An 18,974-nucleotide genomic window follows, 5' to 3' on the forward strand; every position below is an offset into this window, starting at 1 on the left:
AAGATTTTTAGATGAAAATTACAGAAAATATAGTTTTTATCGTTATACTTTTATATGTATAAAAGCTTAAATTTTTTATTATTATGAAAAAAAAGAACTCGACTTGTCAGTCACAGTTGTAAGTACATATTACATACAAAATTATTAAAAATCTGAAGGGACATAGTGCGTAAGGTAAAATTTGTAAAGGCGTATATTTATGTACCATGTAAGAGTTCAAATTTATGTGGTCAAGCCATTTGTCTTAGTCGAACTTTCAGTCCTGTGCGCCTTTAGCAAGTTACCGTACATCTATATTGTAAACTGAATAAACAATTGTAAAACTGAATAAAACGACCAAGACAGCTCTGTACATCAAAATGACTAAAAGACTAAATTGTAAAAATCCCAAGAAGCATTTATCACCACAAATGAGTAGAGATGTTTGCTATATAAGGGAAGAGCACTTCGGATCGGAATGTTAAAAGACACTGAGAAAAAAATGGGGGTGCGATTAACTTTTTTTCCTCATAATTTTAACACTTTTTAGGTGTAAAAATATATCAACATTTTTTAATGTTAATTTTACACCTTTTTAAGGGCAAAATTAACATGAAAAAGGGTACCTTTAATCCCTAATACACCTAAAAAGCATAATATTTACACCGATTTCGGATCAATAGTGCAGGATAAAATTAACAACTCCGAAATGTTATTTTAACTTTTTCGGATTTCTCTTAGTGGACATGCTCGATGTTTAGTAGAAATTATAAGCATCAAAGTACTATATGGAATCTTTGTGTATGCTAATCGGTATATTAGTGATCCATTTAACTATATCTGTGCATTTGAGTTTTAATTTTTTACATTAAAATAATTAAAATATGGATGGAATTGAAACTCTGTACTCTACCGCGGATCATCACAAATTTTAACAGGTATCTCACGGAAAATTGGTTATATAAATTAAATCTGAGCTAATGCACTACATTCTTGTGAGAGTTAAATGGTAAAAAGTAGCGAATATTTTTAAAAAATGCATTTGAATTGGTGCAACAATATGGTAATAACCTGTCGATCCGAGGAACACTGCCGGTTGCTGGTGCTCTTCCCTTATAACAAATTGAAATGCATATAATTAAAAATTTAGAATATTAACTTTCAATTGTTACGATTACAAAATAAAGATAAAGACGGCAAACAATGTTTCTGTTATTTAAAAAATATTTTGCAAATGTTTGAAATTAAAATAAAAAGCTCTTTAATTAACCTCTTTAAAACTTGTATGGAAAGAAAATTTATATATGATCTCCTGAAATGATAAATCGATCGTTGAAAATAAATTGACTAGTAGTGCTGAAAAAGAGGTTCATTTTAGTTTTGTGCCCTTCTGAATCCATTCTAGGACTCAAATATTATTCAACTTTTTAAGGTTTGTTCAAAATATTATTTCGTAATATTTTTTTGTGGGTTTCAGCAGAAAATAATCACATGCAGGTTGCAATCTAAGCTGAAATGTTCGGTTATAAAAACCAGAGATATTACTGGTCAAAATTCATTAAATTTAAAAAGCCGTAACTTACAGCAAGCACCAAATGCTAATCGATTTCAATTCAGCTGAACACATATGTCTATTAAGCGAAATCTACTAACTTTAAAATGACACTCGCGAGGCAGTGCCATTTCCGTATATTTGGTTAGCACTTTGTGTTCGAGTACTGCTAACGATTCAGCATAATTTTGCTGGTCAACTTAGCAATAATATGCTGAAAACGCTGCCTTTTTCAGCTAACTGTTCTAACTGGGTTTCGAGAATTGGTTTAAAGTTGGAAGGTTTGCAACGATTATAGTTTGTAAATGAACAAAATATCTTTGTTTCTGTCCTGGGTTGTCACTACGCCGTCTGGTCACCCTTCACTGTGACTGCTCTTTGCCTTCTTCGCGACGGCGTGAATCGTATGCGCGTCTAAAAGTTATGCGTTTGTCACACCAGCGCCAAGAAAATGCGCACACGAGGCCACAAGGCGATTGATGAGATAATTACCATCTAGATTAATTCAAATGGTGCGGAAATGGCGGGAGCAAATTTAAAGGAAATCCCAAAGAATTGTCTCCTCTAATCTCTTCGATCTCTGCGTGATTTCCCCTTTTAAGGGGATCTTCTCTTCCGGAATGCACCTGAATTCTTTGATTTTGTTTATTGATCTCAATCTTTTACCATTGTCTGAACATAAAAAGGCACAAAAGGCACTAAAGGGATAAAGAATTAGAGTAAAAGAATGGGGTTGAAAGATTGTGGTGAAAAAAAAGGTTGATGTCTGGCAAAACGTGGAAATGGAAGAGAGAAAGAATATAGAAAAAAAAAGAAGTCAGATGAAACAATAAAAAAGACAATATGTCGTGTGATAAAAATAAACATCGCTCAGGAATAATTTGGAATGGATCCAATATAAGAGAGAATCTCCGCCGTTTTCTGTTGTGATTTCATTTTCATCCGTTGAACTGTGAGGAAACTTTTTCCTTTTGGCTTCTTGCACACACCCAACAAACCAGTCGCGGGGCATAGTCAATAAATGCTCGTGGATTTTTCATCATTTTCTGGCTCGCATTTCACAAATTGTCTCCCTATTGCCGTACAGCATCTCCTTCATCTTCACTTCACACATATAGATATAAATATCAGCGCTGAAGAATTTGAAGATATTGGGAAAATTAGACAGTTTCCACTTAATTACTTTTCCTCCTCCCATGTTGTTTCTCTGACGAAGAAAAATAAGAATATCTTGTGGGTGGATTTTTCTATCAACATTTCGCTCCCCCTTCATCCACCCCCAGAAGCTTTCCGAAATGGCTTTTCCATGGACAATAGGCAGGAAAAAATAATTTAATGAAATTTACATTTTTGGCTGGTAAGGAACAATATAGGGACAAATAAAAGGAACAGACGAACCTGAGGCCTAAATTTCTGGGACAAAGTATATAAGACTTTTCACCGGAAGAGGAAACCCAAAAGTAAAATTTATAGTTTACAAGTTTTGTACCATAAGATTTGGTGTCAAGTAGAAATTGCACATAAAATTTCACACGATTTTAATATACACACAGTCGAGTCAAATTATGCAAATTGCAATTATTGTGCTACACTTAGAAATTTCAAGTGCATAATTTGTGAATGTTCGATCGCCTTGACGATTAGCTAAGCACCTTTTTTTATTTTTGTTTTATTTATTTTCGTAAAAACGAGTTTCTTTTCTGTAAACACTTTTTGTGCACTTAAATACTCAATTGACCATATTAACAAGTGAATTGTCTAATATTTACCAACTGTTCTTACGATATGGCCTTTTTCCTCCGTCAAAATGCACCATGCTCGCTGTCGAATTGAAAATAGATATTATGGATAAAGAAGTTGCCGCAAGTATTATTAATTACAACTGTTGGGCTGTAAATTATATTTTATTTTTATCTTCATTCATGGGCACGTTGTTTGGTGTCAAGCTGAGAGATAGAATAGAACAAAAAAAAATGTCTCGAAGGGCTTCCTTTTCATTTCCCATCCTCAAACTCTTGGAAAAAAAATCTTTTTTATCAGTTGGTAGAGATCACTAGAGTGTTGGCTTTCATCGTCTCCCGTCAAGAAGTCACTCAGTCAGTCAGGGGGACGAAGTGGATATTAGATTTGAAGTTTATCTTTTGGTCTAAAAAATACTGAATTTGTGTTTATTCCCTCACTATTCATCCAGGTGTGTTATTCTAAAGTCCTCGTAGACTTTTAAATTGACTCTTCATTGGCATTACAGTTCAGGGCTAAAATGTTAGGAACATTCAGTTGGGCATTATTATTTACAATGCTGAATATTTCTGAACATAAATGTGGGATAAATGAAATAAAAACATAGTAGGTGTATAGGGAGGGAGTGATGAAGAGGGGAAGGACGAAGGAGAACGACGAAGGACGACGAGGGAGTTGAAGTTGAACGCGCGATTGCATAAGACACGTTACGGTAAGCGAGAAAATTATCTTAAGATCACTTTTATCTTCCCATATGGGGGCTCAACCGGGATATTGAAGTGTTCGCGATTAATTTATCGAAGAAATAACGTGTGAATTTGTGAAAAAACGACGGAAAAAGACGCTAAAAAGCGAAACAAATTTTGCGTAGCCCCAGGGCCCCATTTGGAGTGTTTCGCGTGTTCGCCGCGAGTATTTCATTTGGCGCTAGTGTAGTGTGGTGGGTTTTGGGCGAAGCAAAAACGACACTAGAGGCGTGAGTGTCGCGAAAGAGTTACAAAAGTTCCACGAAAAGACGGTAGTGGCGCGAGTGCTTTTGTTTTGATGGACAAAATGTCAACATACGACGAATTGGTGGCAAATTTCACCAAATTGGGCCTTCAACGTGAGTGTGTACGGCTTAATTTGGCAACAACTGGGAAGAAAGAGGCTCTGGCAAGGAGGATTGCTGATGCTAAGTGTCTCAAGCCCAAAATTACGACGAAAAATGATGATGTTTACGACGATGACAAAGAGAATGACGATCTCAGATGTCAACAAGACGAATATGACGGTGCTTCTACCAAGAATCAAGATGATGACGACGATGGCAACACCACAATGCACGACGCTTTATCCAGGGTCGAAATTGATCAGACGGATCACAGCCAGGATGAAAATTGTGATGAGAATGCCAGTTGTGTTGATGATGTAAAATTAAAGATGCCGAGGGGTGTCAAACACACACCACCAACGACTATAAAATCTAAGACGATGGAGAAATTTCCATGTACGATGACTGAGGAATCTTCAGATGATGACGATGACACTGAAGCTGGGAATTTCACGAAGGTTCCCCGGCAGAAGAAAAAGACTTCAACTCCAAAGAAGGTGAGCTATGATGTGCCTTATAATTCTAGAGTATGTTCTTTTCGGGATGTGGAAGACAGTCTGGAGAAATTTGGTGCCGAAAAGGGACAAGATATTAGAGTGTGGCTTCATGAGTTCGAGGAATTGGCAACGATGGCAGGATGGTCATCTGTGATGAAGATAATCATCTGCAGAAAGACGCTGGTTGGGACTGCAAGAAATTTTATACACGCTCAAAGTGGAATTTCCTCATGGTCCCAAATGAAGAAGCTTTTGTTAAGAGAATTTGGCGAAAAAATCAACACAGCTGAGATTCATAGACGTTTGATGACACGTATCAAGAAACCTGACGAAAAATTTCTAGATTATGTGTATGAAATGCAGAGAATTGCTAAAATGGCAGACTTGGAAGAAGAAGTGATTTGTGAATACATTTGTGATGGTGTTCAGGATGAGGTGACAAACAAGGCAAGTTTGTACGAAGCTCAAACGATTCATGATCTGAAGAAGAGACTGGAGCGCTATGAGAAATTGAAGGAAAAGCAAATGGTTTCTCAGAAAAAGCCTGTTAGTGAGAAGAAACCTGCAACTGAGAAGTTGGCAGGCAAAAGCAACCCAAAGACGACTGTTAAATGTTTCAACTGTGGCGAGCCGGGCCACAAGAGTAATGAGTGTCCTCATAAAAGTCAAGGAATGAAATGCTTTACGTGTAATGCCTTTGGGCATTCGTCTAAGGATTGTACGAAGAAGGCAGATGATGCCAAGAAGCCTGCCAAGAATAAAGCAACAGTGAGTGTTGTGAACTCCGTGAAAGAAGATGACTATCACGTGATTGTGACTTTGAATGGGCATGAAGTTCTGGCAATGATAGACACTGGAAGCGACGTTTGCTTCATACGCGATGATGTGCGTAAGAGATTGTGTGATAAGAGTGTCTTAATTCAGCCGACATCATTGAGTATCACTTCCTTTGGCGGACAGATGCAAAATTTCTTTGGGAAGGTGATGTTGAAATTCTATATAGAAAATCATGAGTACGAATGTCCATTTCACCTCACCCCACCCGAAGCAATGAAGGCTTCCATGCTGATTGGGAAGAATTTTCTGAGGAACGTGGACTATCGCATAATATCCGGCAAAGTGAGTATAATGCCTATAATAAGACTTGATACTAGTTCCACTTTAGAGGAACCTAAGATTCTGAAAGATGAAGGAATTATTGATGATGAAGTCAAGGAGAATGATGATTGGATACTCGCTATAGAGCCCTGTGTTGATGAAGAAGTTGATGTAATATCAGAGTATAAAGATGAGGTGAAGAAATTTATCTCTGAATATTCCCCAAAGAAGCCAGAGAATGTTGGTGTTCAGACCATCATTAATTTGATTGATAAGGAACCAGTCACACGACGCCCACGACGATTTGCTCCATTGGAAAGACGAGTCATAGATGAGCAAATACAGCAATGGCTGAAGGAAGATATTATTCAACCATCGGTGAGTGAATATTCTAGTCCTGTAACATTGGCGAAAAAGAAAGATGGATCCTACCGATTGTGTGTTGACTATCGGGAGCTAAACTCTAAGATTGAGAGAGATAGGTTTCCAATGCCCTTGATTGATGATCAGCTCGATAGATTGGCCAAAGCTAAGGTTTTTTCAACGCTGGATTTAAAAAATTCCTACTTCCATGTACCAGTGCATGAAGACAGTCGGAAATTTACCGCATTCGTAACTCATGATGGCCAATACGAATTTAAGAGAACGCCATTTGGACTGTGCCTAAGCCCTTCAACTTTTGGAAGATTTATTAATAAAGTGTTTCAGGAGCTTATTCAGAAGGGAGTTTTATTAGTATTTGTGGATGACATAATTATCCCCAGTAATGATGAAGACGATGGGTTGAAATCTCTTCAGCTGGTACTTGAAACAGCAGAGAAGGCTGGACTACAATTCAATTGGAAGAAATGCCATTTTCTACAAAGACGAGTAGAATATTTGGGCTATGAAATATGCGACGGGACGGTTGCACCATCGAAGACGAAAATTGAAGCTGTCCTGAATTTCCCGCAACCCAAAACTGCAAAACAGCTCCAAAGATTTTATGGGCTCGCGAGTTATTTCAGAAGATTTATTCAAGATTTTGCAAGAATTGCACGACCATTGACGATGCTGCTGAAGAAAGAAACGACGTTTATATTTGAAGATTCCCAGACTGAGGCATTTAACAACTTGAAGTTTATGTTGACTCAAGCACCACTTCTGAAGATTTTTAATCCTGATGGAGAAACTGAACTTCATACCGACGCTAGCAAAGACGGTTTAGCGGGAATTCTTCTGCAAAGAGACGCAAAGGACGGAAAGATGCACCCTTGCCATTTCTACAGTCGCACAACTCAAGGAGCTGAGACGAGATATCACTCATATGAGTTAGAATTTCTTGCAGTAGTGGAATCAGTTAAGAAATTCAGAGTGTACCTCCTTGGGATCGAGTTTAAATTGGTAACGGACTGTTCGGCGATGAAACAAACAATGACGAAAAAGGAGATTAGTCCACGAGTAGCTAAGTGGATGTTGATTTTAAATGAATACACGTTCACAACGGAACATAGAGCTGCAAATCAAATGCAACATGTAGATGCTCTTTCAAGATGTAAGGTGATGATGGCCAATGACGTGACAACGAGGATTCGAGCAGCTCAAGCTCAAGATGCGTATGTGAGAGCAGTTAAAGATGCTCTCCAGAGTGGTGAACATGATGATTTTATTTGTGTGGATGATGTCCTCTATAAGAAACACAAAGATGGTAAGCTGTTAGTGATTCCAGAGAGGATGAAAGCTGAGATTTTGAGACGATGTCATGAGATGGGACATTTTGGTTTAAGGAAGATGAAAAACAAACTGTCCAAAGAATACTTTATCCCTAATTTGGAAAAAGAAGTGCAGAGTTGCATTCGGAATTGTGTAGAATGCATTTTAGTCGAGAGAAAAAGAGGAAAGGCGGAAGGGGAATTGAAGACTATTCCAAAAGGAGATGTGCCAATGGATACTTGGCATATAGATCATTTAGGACCGCTCCCTTCTACCAGAAAGTGCTACAATTACATCCTAACTATTGTGGATGGATTCTCCAAATTTGTGTGGCTTTTTCCCGTGAAGAGTACTTCGGCGGATGAGACTCTGAAAAAGCTGAAAACATTAGCAGATGAATGGGGAGATCCAAGAAGAATTGTTGCAGATAGAGGTGCTGCTTTTACCTCTAATCAGTTCAATGATTATTGCACATCACGAGGAATAGAATTACATCACATCACGACGGGAGTTCCACGAGGAAATGGCCAAGTGGAAAGAATTCATGGAATAATAATTCCAATGCTGACGAAGCTAGCTATTGATAAACCAGACGAGTGGTTTAAATTTGCTGGATGTGTGCAAAGATTTGTGAATTCATCACTCCAACGAAGCACAATGACGACACCATTCGAGTTGATGACAGGAGTCAAGATGAGATGTCCAGAGGACACACGATTATTAGAGATTCTACAAGAAGAACATGAGCGGATAGTGCAAGAAGATAGAGATGAAATGCGACATGCTGCAAGACGTCAAATAGAAAAAGTTCAAGAAGAAAATCGACGAGAATATAACTTACGACGACGCCAAGCAACGAAGTACAAAGTAGGTGATGTCGTGGTTATTAAACGCACTCAGTTCGGTACTGGACTTAAGTTAAAACCAAAGTTTTTGGGGCCCTATCGCGTTGAAGAAGTGTGTAATAACGATCGGTATAAAGTTAAACGTCTCGAAAATACCGAAGGACCCGAAGTGACGACTAGTGCAGTGGACTATATGAAGCCGTGGGTGGCCACCCGGAGAAGTGGCCTGTCAGGGAATGGCCGTGTGGGATAAATGAAATAAAAACATAGTAGGTGTATAGGGAGGGAGTGATGAAGAGGGGAAGGACGAAGGAGAACGACGAAGGACGACGAGGGAGTTGAAGTTGAACGCGCGATTGCATAAGACACGTTACGGTAAGCGAGAAAATTATCTTAAGATCACTTTTATCTTCCCATATAAATAGAGATTAGACACATTTGCCTCTGTTTTGTAAACATAAACTCTTTCTGAAATATTAAAATTGTTTCTATAAGGGAGAGTATAAATCGGTTATAGGCAATTAAAATAATTTTGAAAATTCATTAGCCAAATGTTTAATCAATGCATTGTAAGGTAAAGTGCCCTCAAGTCGACCGGTTCCTCGACGCCACCGGTGGTCGATATTTGAATGTTTTAATGGTGAATTTCTAAAAAATTGTCACTGATTCGTATGGAATAATTGACCTATTAATGTTAGATGTTGCGCCAAATATTGGTGCAAATATAAATAAATTAAATAAATAACTCTACCGGTCGAATTGAGGAACCGGTCGACTTGAGGGCACTTTACATCAAGCCAGTTTCTTGACTATATAAAAATATATAATATATTTATTTAGCATATTATCACACAACACAACATTAATAATTATTTATCATATTATCTCAAATTAAAAAAAAAACGTATGTCTGAAACTTCTCATTACTAACATTGTCTTTATATGATTTTCAGTACATCCTTAAGATGTAAAATTTCTTTAAATCCGTGACTTAAACTTTGAAGCAAGATACATGGCAAGATACTTTGTGGCAAGATGCAAAGTAAATATTCAGCTTTATCTTAAATCTTTAATATTTCTTTATCTTATACGATCTCCAGACCTAAAAAGGTTTAGTCATATGTCATATATTCTCTAACTTTCTTTCCAGTGAGATTTTTGGGAATTTTAGATAGGTAAACACAGCAAAATTTTTTTTGTAAAAATGTTCGTAAATGTTTGTGAATTTCTGTGGGACATTTACGAAATGCTCGTGAATCGTATAACCCACAAACATGTTCGTAAAAGTTTGTACTTTTTCACAAATATTGTTCGTAACATGATCACTTGACGAGCATTTTTTGTACTTTTACAAAGATTTGTTCGTAAATGTTCGTAAATACACAAAAAATGTTCGTAAAATTTTGTCATTTGTTCGTAAATGTTCGTTTTCTTGTCGAACATTTTACGAACATTCACGAACAAATGTTTGTAAAAATGCGAAAAATGCTCGTCAAGTGATCATGTTACGAACAATTTTTGTGAAAAAAGTACAAACTTTCACGAGCATTTCGTAACTCCCCCATAGGAATTCACAAACTTTTACGAACATTTTTACAAAATATTTTTTTTCTGTGTAGGGTTGAGCTCTAATGGTAAATATTATATACTATTTCGAAATTGCGAATTTTTAGAGAATTAACTATTTTAGCAAATTCGCTAATACAACAATAATATTGTGAAATCCTGTCGACTTTATTAAGTCCGCAAATACATTTTTACTTTGACATCTTGGACTTGATTTTCTTTAAGTAGAACTCCAATTCTTTCCCCTCCAGGATGTACCCATCGGCCGCCATGTTGTCCGGTGTGATATCCGTTCGTATCACCAGTGATTAAACATTTATGCTTATATTTCCCTTTTTCCAGTTTCTGTACTTTTTGTCAGCATTTATGCCCCCTTATAATTAATTATATCACTTCCATTCCTTTCATTTCTATCTGCTACTTCCCATTTCTTTATTTTTCTATCCAAACTACTTTATTTTACTCTAAAATCAATTGCTAAATGTGATTGGAGATTAATGATTATGGGAGACGAAAGCAGAATTAATAGGACTAAATAGGAGAAAGTAGACAGTCTTTTCGTACAGAAGTAGATCTTGAAAAATTCGAAAATCTATTTGAAGATCCAAAAAAGAGACTTTCTTACTTCTTAATACTTTCGCAAGGTGGCGGAAGTTACATCCTGTTCGAATTTCCGAAGTGCTCAAGTGTCAAAATGTGACGGTCTTCACATTGTTATGAGGAAAAAAACTGATCAACGACGTTTACTGTTCTCGCCCAAGTATTTAATCACTCCATGATCACTGAGTAACTCTTTTGCCAGCTTTTTAGTGTGATATTTGATAAATTTTCCCCACCTTGTTCGAAAATTTAGTATGAAAATTCGAAATTGAATTTGAATTCTTCGAACTTCAACGACTTTTTGTGCAAATAGAGTTCCATTTACCTTTCATCCAAGACACTATTGGAGAATCAAAATCTACTTGTGATCGGGCTCAGTGGAATGTTATATTTTCCCTTAGAAAGAATATAAAGCAAAATACTATTTAATCAGAGTAATAAGTCCCGCCCTATTCATTGAAATATTTGTCAGTCTGATTCAAAGTTTTTTTTTTACAAGGCAAAGAAAAATTTTATTTCTTGGAAAATTGTACTTCGGTCTTCCTTATATGATATTGAATCAAGTACAAAGAATTATTTGAACTTTATTTTTAAACTTTAGAAACTCAGACGGTAGTGGAGCTTTATTGATACCGAATTTTGATATTAAAAAAGTATTGATTCTAGGCTATGTTTTATGATTTATTGAAAAATTTATCACGGTTTTAGGATGTTTCGTTGAATAGTATATCTTGCAAGAATATTTGCTTATTTTATATCTTGTTCTTTTTTTACCAAATATGTGCTTCAATAGAATCAAAGCAACTTTTTCCTTGTTAAAAGTATTGGTGCAGTTTGCACATAATTCTTTCATAACTAAATTTATTTTATGTGTTGTTACGGTAAATATGGTATTAAATTTTAATATTGATATTTTAAATATTTGTTTTATTACAAATCAAAATGCAAAAACCAGTTAAAAATACAGAAGGCCACATAGAGAACATTTTCAAAGAAGACATCATTATTAAAAACATATTAACCGCATATACATGTATATAATAAAAATTATGTTCTTTAAAGAGCTTAATTGAAATAGTGCATCATAAACAAACTTTTATGGTTTCACATTGCAAAATTATAAACTTTTCTGCAAATTAATTCGCACTTCTCATCTCTCGAAGTGAATACATGTAAATAATTGATTCAGTTCCAATTACACTCCTCAGAGATACTTTAATGAATATTTATATGCAAATGCTTAAAATGTTTTCATTTCAAATCTCAAAATAGAGCTATACCATTTGCGGTTTATTAGGCATCTCTAGAAACATTAATGAGAAAATAATCTCTTTGAATAATTGTGTAAGTTTAAAATTGTGCTAAGTTCAATTGAAAACCATTTTTTTTTGGCAAATGAGGTGTGTAAATTTTCAGACCATGTGCTGTAGGGCAGTGTTGATTGTATGGGATTCTCTCGATTGCATAAATGTGTCTATTTAAACATATCTCTTGGAGGAAGGATGAAATGGGGAAAAAACGAAGAGAAATTGAGTCAAACACGTGAAAGAAGTGTTTTTTTTAGCGGCGCCGTTGACGACTTTTCAGTAACCTCTCGTTATGTGATTGCAAGGGCAAAATGGGGTCTGAATTGGCTATAGAAGAGAGAAAGGAAAAGGCAATATTGTATGGGATATATATTATTGTGACAAGGAGTCGCGGGTTTGGAACTGACCTGATATGACCTGAATATATTTGCGTTTCTTAATAATCATTTCCTGCCACGTTGGACAGCATTCCCCTATGCCTCTTCTTTCCGACATTCTTTGTCTCTTTCCACCACTCTATTAAACTTTTGCGTTATCAATTCTATGCCAGAAATAGCCACTTATTACAATTTTATATAATATGTACATTGTAAAGAGGCAGTTTGTGGTTTTCCTCCTTAGCATTTTTCTTTAGTACGCTCCTCAACTCAAACGTGTCCGAATGACTAATGCGCGCCAATTGCATGGCCATTGGTGAGAAGACTCTTTTCGGGAATTGGATAATTTGCAGAGGGAAGATAAACGCTTTTATGGCTATACGTATAGCCCATATAGCTGAAGGGTGCTCAGACTGATGAATTGGTATGGTGGGAAATGCGATATGGGGCGGAGAATTTGGTCCAGTACTTGCGCAGCATCCGACAATTTTCCACACTCAGCGGAAAATCTCATCTATGATTCGTCAGCACGAGAAAGTCCTAAAAGAAGATTTTAAAATGGCAAATGCAATACTCAACTGTTATGTCACAAGAGCTTTATGCCATTTGAACTCGCTCTATCATTAAATAATTTAACATTGAAGTTATGGAACATAACTTAACATAAATATTAAATACACATGCCTCATTCTAAAATATGTCCACTATCAGTCAATAAGAGCTTCGACTATAGATTATAAAATTAAATCATTTTTGTGTACAGCACTCCCGACAACCCGATAACGTTCTCTCAAATGTTTAATTATACGGATTTTGTTTATGAGAAAAGAAGGTTGTCCGAGCTGATAATCTTTGATAGCCTCTCGCATTTTTCCATTTATTGAATTTTATAATCAACTTCGTCGTTTCTTCTTTTCTCGTCTTATAATAGGGAGCACGCGATAAGGAAAAATAGATAAGTTTAATTACATGGCAAATTCATATTTTTTCACCCAATCCCATCATATACCACAAAATACATCATAAATATTTTTTTTTGGGAGAAATATTATAATTAGCCCCAGTGTGTTTTGTGCTATGGAGAGAGCCAGGAAATGGAATGCGTTAATTTAATTTCAAATATTCAAACGATTTTGATTTTTTTTATCATGAATTTTACATCATCAATAGTTGCAATGAAGAGCGCAATAAATATTGATTATGGCGACGCACGACAGTAACTCTTGCTTAGACTAATGTGTTATTTTGAAATACACTTATCAAAATTATAAATTCAGGAAAATATTGAAAAATTGCATTTTATATAAATAAAAAAAGGTCAAAAGGTGTAGAAAATTCGTCAGAAGCAACTTAAAATTTATCATTATTACTGCAAAAAGACTGTAGGAAATAATTACCATAAAGTTTTAGGGCCTCAACACACTAGAGTTATTATGTCCATATTTAATAGTTTTTCGCACACAAGCTTAGATAATTTGCTTCAAAATGCACGTACATTTTTCTATCGAGTATAGGCCATTACACACAATAATGTTCATTTTGTAAAAAAAAGATTTTAAATTACGAATAACAGTTGGGAAGGTAATCTAAAAAAATTGAAATTCATATAGACTGTTATAAAATTTTAGATTGATGAAAAGTACGTAAGGAATAGTGCGCTACCTTCGGAAGACTGAAACTTCGAACAAATAATTTTTTTCAATGTGTTCTAAGGTAAAGTACCCTCTACTCGGCCGGTTTCTCAACTCGGCCACTGCGACTATTTATTCAATTTACTTAGATTTGTTGGTCTTATCGATTTAACATTAGAAGGTGTATTTATATAACGTAAATCAGTGAAAATTTCATAGAAATTGGCTATAAAACATTAAAAAAATTGGTTAAATAATTCAACTGGCCGAGTTGAGAAACCGGCCGACTAGAGGGTACTTTACCTTAAATGAATTTGGCCTATTATAATATTCTAATAGCTAATCCAATGCCTCAAATTTCCAGAAAAGAGTTATGCGTGGAATTCATAAGTAACATAGGAACATAGGGAAAAAATTGATTTGTCCGAAGCTTGATTCGTCCGAAGGTAGCGCGCTTTCCCCTACTCGAACCCCAGCTGTTGTTTTTCTTGAAAATATAAAATTTAATTCAGAAAATTCGATTCCAAAAAAGTACATTAATTAAAAATGTAAAAAACTTCTTTTATTTAATTGTTTGTAAAATAATGTAAAAATAGAAATAAAATGAAATGAAACAATTCCTTCGTGTTTTACAATCTGCAAAACTTAATATAAATTAAAACTGATTCTAGTTTCAAACTAAGGACTGAGTTTTCATTGATACTACCATTTTTTGCGTGAAATTCTCCTGCAGAATACTTTAAAGAATTATTCTATTACGTTGAAGTTGCTTTTCCCTACTGACGATACTGACCAAATAAGTTCAGGAATTAATGATGGAATTTGATTAGATCTTAAATCCAACTATAACTCACAGGATATACTAAGATCTAAGCTTTGGTTGTTTTTTTCACTCTTACCCTTTTAATTAGGTCTAAAGCATTATGACCGAGAAATTACTTTAAAAACCATCTAAGAGTTTTAAAAATAAAAAAAGTATTCATAGAAACGATCCTTCAATATCAAATGAATTCTAACGTCATTACTATTTAAAAATAACTCAACAATCTTCTTCAAAGGGTCTTTGACAATTTTGGTTATTTTTATGAAATAGGCGTAGAGTCAAAGTTGGAATTACTTAATGAAAATTAGTCTAAATAACCTTAAAAATACTCTAGAAATGCATAAATTATTGAATTATTAGGGGAAAGTGCCCATGCTTGATACCATTAGAAGCTTCGTAATGACTAAATTTTCTATGTTTCACAATATATTTGTGACTCATCGCAAACATATTTTAAAAACTATGGGAAAGTGGCCACTTTTTAAAGTATATTGCGGAGTCACGTTTATTGAGAAAGGGCACTTTCCCCAACTAGATTTTATTCTAGTCCTTACTAAAAAATTGGTTTACAGTGCTGTCTCTCTATATGCACACTCTCTATATGCACAGGTTTTTTGTCGGTTGCATTCAAAATCAATTTGTTTACATTTTGACAAAGTACTAAAGAAAATTATTTTCTTCGTAACTAATTTTTCTTGATTTTAATTTTCTTAATTTTATTTTTTCGGTCTCATATTATATTTAAAATAACACGGGAAATTCTAGTACAATAAAAAAATGATAATTTATTAAAAGAAAGAAAAAAACCGTTGGGAATTTCAAAAAGAGTTGTGCATATTCAGAGAGAGAACTGTCAAAAAAAGTACCCAAACTGAGCATGCATATAGCGAGACAGCACTGTATATGGAATTCTAAATTTTATTCTAAAATTCATTTTGAAATTCATGCGTAAACTTAAATAATCAAAATATTCAAATTCTGATATTGGAGCTGCAAATATGGTCATTTTAAAAATCAATTTTTGACCACTTATAACTTTATAACTTATAATTTATAACCTTTATAACTTATAGCTTACTAAAACTGTATAATTGAGAAAACAATATTTCAAAATTGGGTGTTCCAAAATGAAGGAAAGGGGAGGGGGGATGGATCTAATATCGCCAAGTCGTCTATCATTGGCCCATTTCAATATTATAAATTTTTGTAAAATTCAAAATTTTATTTTTAGTCGAATGTTTGTGCGCCGAAATTATTATTTTTCTAAAATAAATTTTACAGTTTTCTGTAAAAACTTTGAATTATCTGAGACTTTTTACAATCTCATTTTAGATTAAATTATTATACTTTTGTAGCAAAAGTTGTATGCTGAGCTAAGTAATAATGTCTACCAAGGACCTTCATAGGTTATCTCACGCAGATAAGCCATTAAAAATCTTTCTCAATAAAAAAATAGTCCTTTGTGAAATATAAGCACTTTCGTGCTGTAAAAATGTATATTTTTTCACAAAAAAATCACTCTCTCGCAACCTTGCACGAAACATTCTGTTGCTGATAGTGAATGTATGCTCGTTCCTTTATACTTCTTACATATCCTCAACACCAGTATGTTACACAAAGTTATTGATTTTCCGGCGTCCATTGCATCAGGGTGGCCGACACTTTGGAGCTCTTTTCCTCCAACATTCGGTCAGAATTTACCCAAGTGAAATCACAAAATTGCTGATTCCTATAGCACATGTTCAGAGACCCAGTTAGCGTGCTACTTCCGCCACGTGTTTATTCGAAACTTCTAGCAATGCACATCAATCTAAATGCCTTATCTAACCGCAAGAATGTCCTGGGTGAAAAATATTTCCATGTTAGGTCGTCCATCGCCAATAATTATTGCCAACGATGATCCAGAGACATTCAGTTTGTTCCAAAAGACACATTCCTTATCATGTTTACCACCACTCAAATCTCGTCTCATGAATGACTTTTGAACTTAAACCGAGTAACCTCATCGTCGTACGTTTATATGGGCTCTTATCGCACAAATTGTGCGGTTGTAGGCTGACTCTGGATGATAACCTTTGAACGAAATCATTTGGATTTTCTCTTTTTCCCACACCACATACTTCAGGAATGGTTTTGGGTAAGTTAAGATTACAGAAAAGTCGTTGGGATCGCTGGGATACTAAAATTCAGGGGCTAGTAATTGAAAAATTTCATGATGACTTTCAGTAAAAGACAAAAAAAATTTGGTTAGTCGAAAATTACATTTGAGGAGCAAAAACTACTTATGGTTAATACAAAATCAAATTTGGTCAATCAAAATTCAAAATTTATTAAGTATAAAACATAAGCCTTTATAAAAATTGGTTCGATATCTAATATGTAATAATCGTTTAATATAGTTTGAGGGTAAATTAAAAACTCTGTATTTTTCATGGTAAAATATTGCCATTAATGATCGCCTACACAAAATTTCATAATAATCTGACAAAATTTTTAAAATTGACAAGGTTATAAAAATCTAAAATGACCAAAAGTACTTATACTACTGAGTATTAATACTTGCTGATAATTCGCTATTTTCATAAAACCGCTAGAAGGTGTATATAAGAATAAGTTTATCAAATTAAATTTATTCTATCATTTAAATGTAAAGATAAAGTTGTTTCTTTAATTAGTTCAATAAATTCCTTAATCTGAAAAAAAAATTAACACTAAACCTACAAAGTCCCGGTTAAATTGACTGGTTTAAAATTAACACGTAATTAAATAGTACAATGTCACTCTCAAGCTTTATGAATTTCTTAAAATGAACATGTAATATATTTTTCAGGGTTTAAATTTTAATTAAGAAGGCTTTAAATCAGTCTTTAAAGGCTGATTAATATTCCTCGATGAAGATCTTTAATTGTAAAGTGCAAAATTTCTTTAAATCTTTCAATTAAAACGTAACTACCGCTATATACAAATACAAAGCTTAAATGGAAATGTCAAATATTAAGTTTCTTTTTTAACTTCAAAACTGATCGAAAAAAAACATTAGATGCAGAATACTTCGAGCCAATCTTGAATAAATGAAGCTAATAAAGTCATTGTCTTTTAACTAAGATTCGTAAATTTTTTATTTTTTATTTAATTTAAATCTTAGATCGTTATTTTTCTCAGAATTGAGGGGAATGTCAAAATATAACTAAAAATTGATTTTTAAAGAAAAATTCAATTATTTCTTTCAATTTCAAGACTATTATTACATATTAATGATTTTGGTTAAGTTTTTGTTTAACATTGTCAATTTTGTTAAAGTTTTAAGCTAATTCAAGACGAACACTTTGCTGTATTCATATAGAGCTGGAGTCTAAAAAAAGTCGGAAATTGGTTTCGAAAGCCATAGAAAAGATATTCTATTCTTACTTCTCGTTTCGTCCGTACGGTGGGTGCGATAATGCTTCCTGTTCAAATTTCTAAGTATCTCGAGTGACAGTTTTCATTTTGTTTAATAAGGAAAAAGAAAGCAACGACGCTTATATTTTCGATTCATTTAATTCCCTTCATAATCACTGAGTGATTTTTTTAGCAGTTTTTTTTAGTGCGATATTTCATAAACATATCCAACCTTTTGAAAAATTTAGTTCGAAAATTCGAAATTCGATAATTCAACGAGCATCAACGGAATTTTACGAAAATAAAGTTCCTTTTACCTTTTATCCAAGACACTATTAATGAATCAAACTCCAGCTGTGAATGGGAAGGGAAAAATTGATGAAGTAATATAGGGTTCGTTCTTTGATGTTAGTGTCCCGGATTCGAATTCCGAACATGATTAAGAATGAGTGGAAAATTGGTAAAAGGAAATGTCATTTGGACAAGGAAACACCAGAGTAAAAAGGTTTTAATTCAGTCTGCACAAAAAACTTTCTGCACGTAATATAAAATTTTGCATTTTAAATTCAACCGTTGCGTCGTTGTCGTTCATATTTGAGGAACTTAACTGTGTTAAGGAACTCAAAAGTGTCTTTAGTAAAAGTATAATTGATTCACTAAGTTTACCACGGTTATATTAAAGATTAAATTAATGTACACAATTTTCTTATATTCTACCAACATCATATTTGGTCAGTAACTTCATTAAGATCTCTTTTTTTCGATCTATCAGCCCCCACAGTAAAATTTACTCATT

Source organism: Phlebotomus papatasi, chromosome 1 (assembly GCF_024763615.1).
Source record: "Phlebotomus papatasi isolate M1 chromosome 1, Ppap_2.1, whole genome shotgun sequence".
Classification (NCBI taxonomy): Eukaryota; Metazoa; Arthropoda; class Insecta; order Diptera; family Psychodidae; genus Phlebotomus; species Phlebotomus papatasi.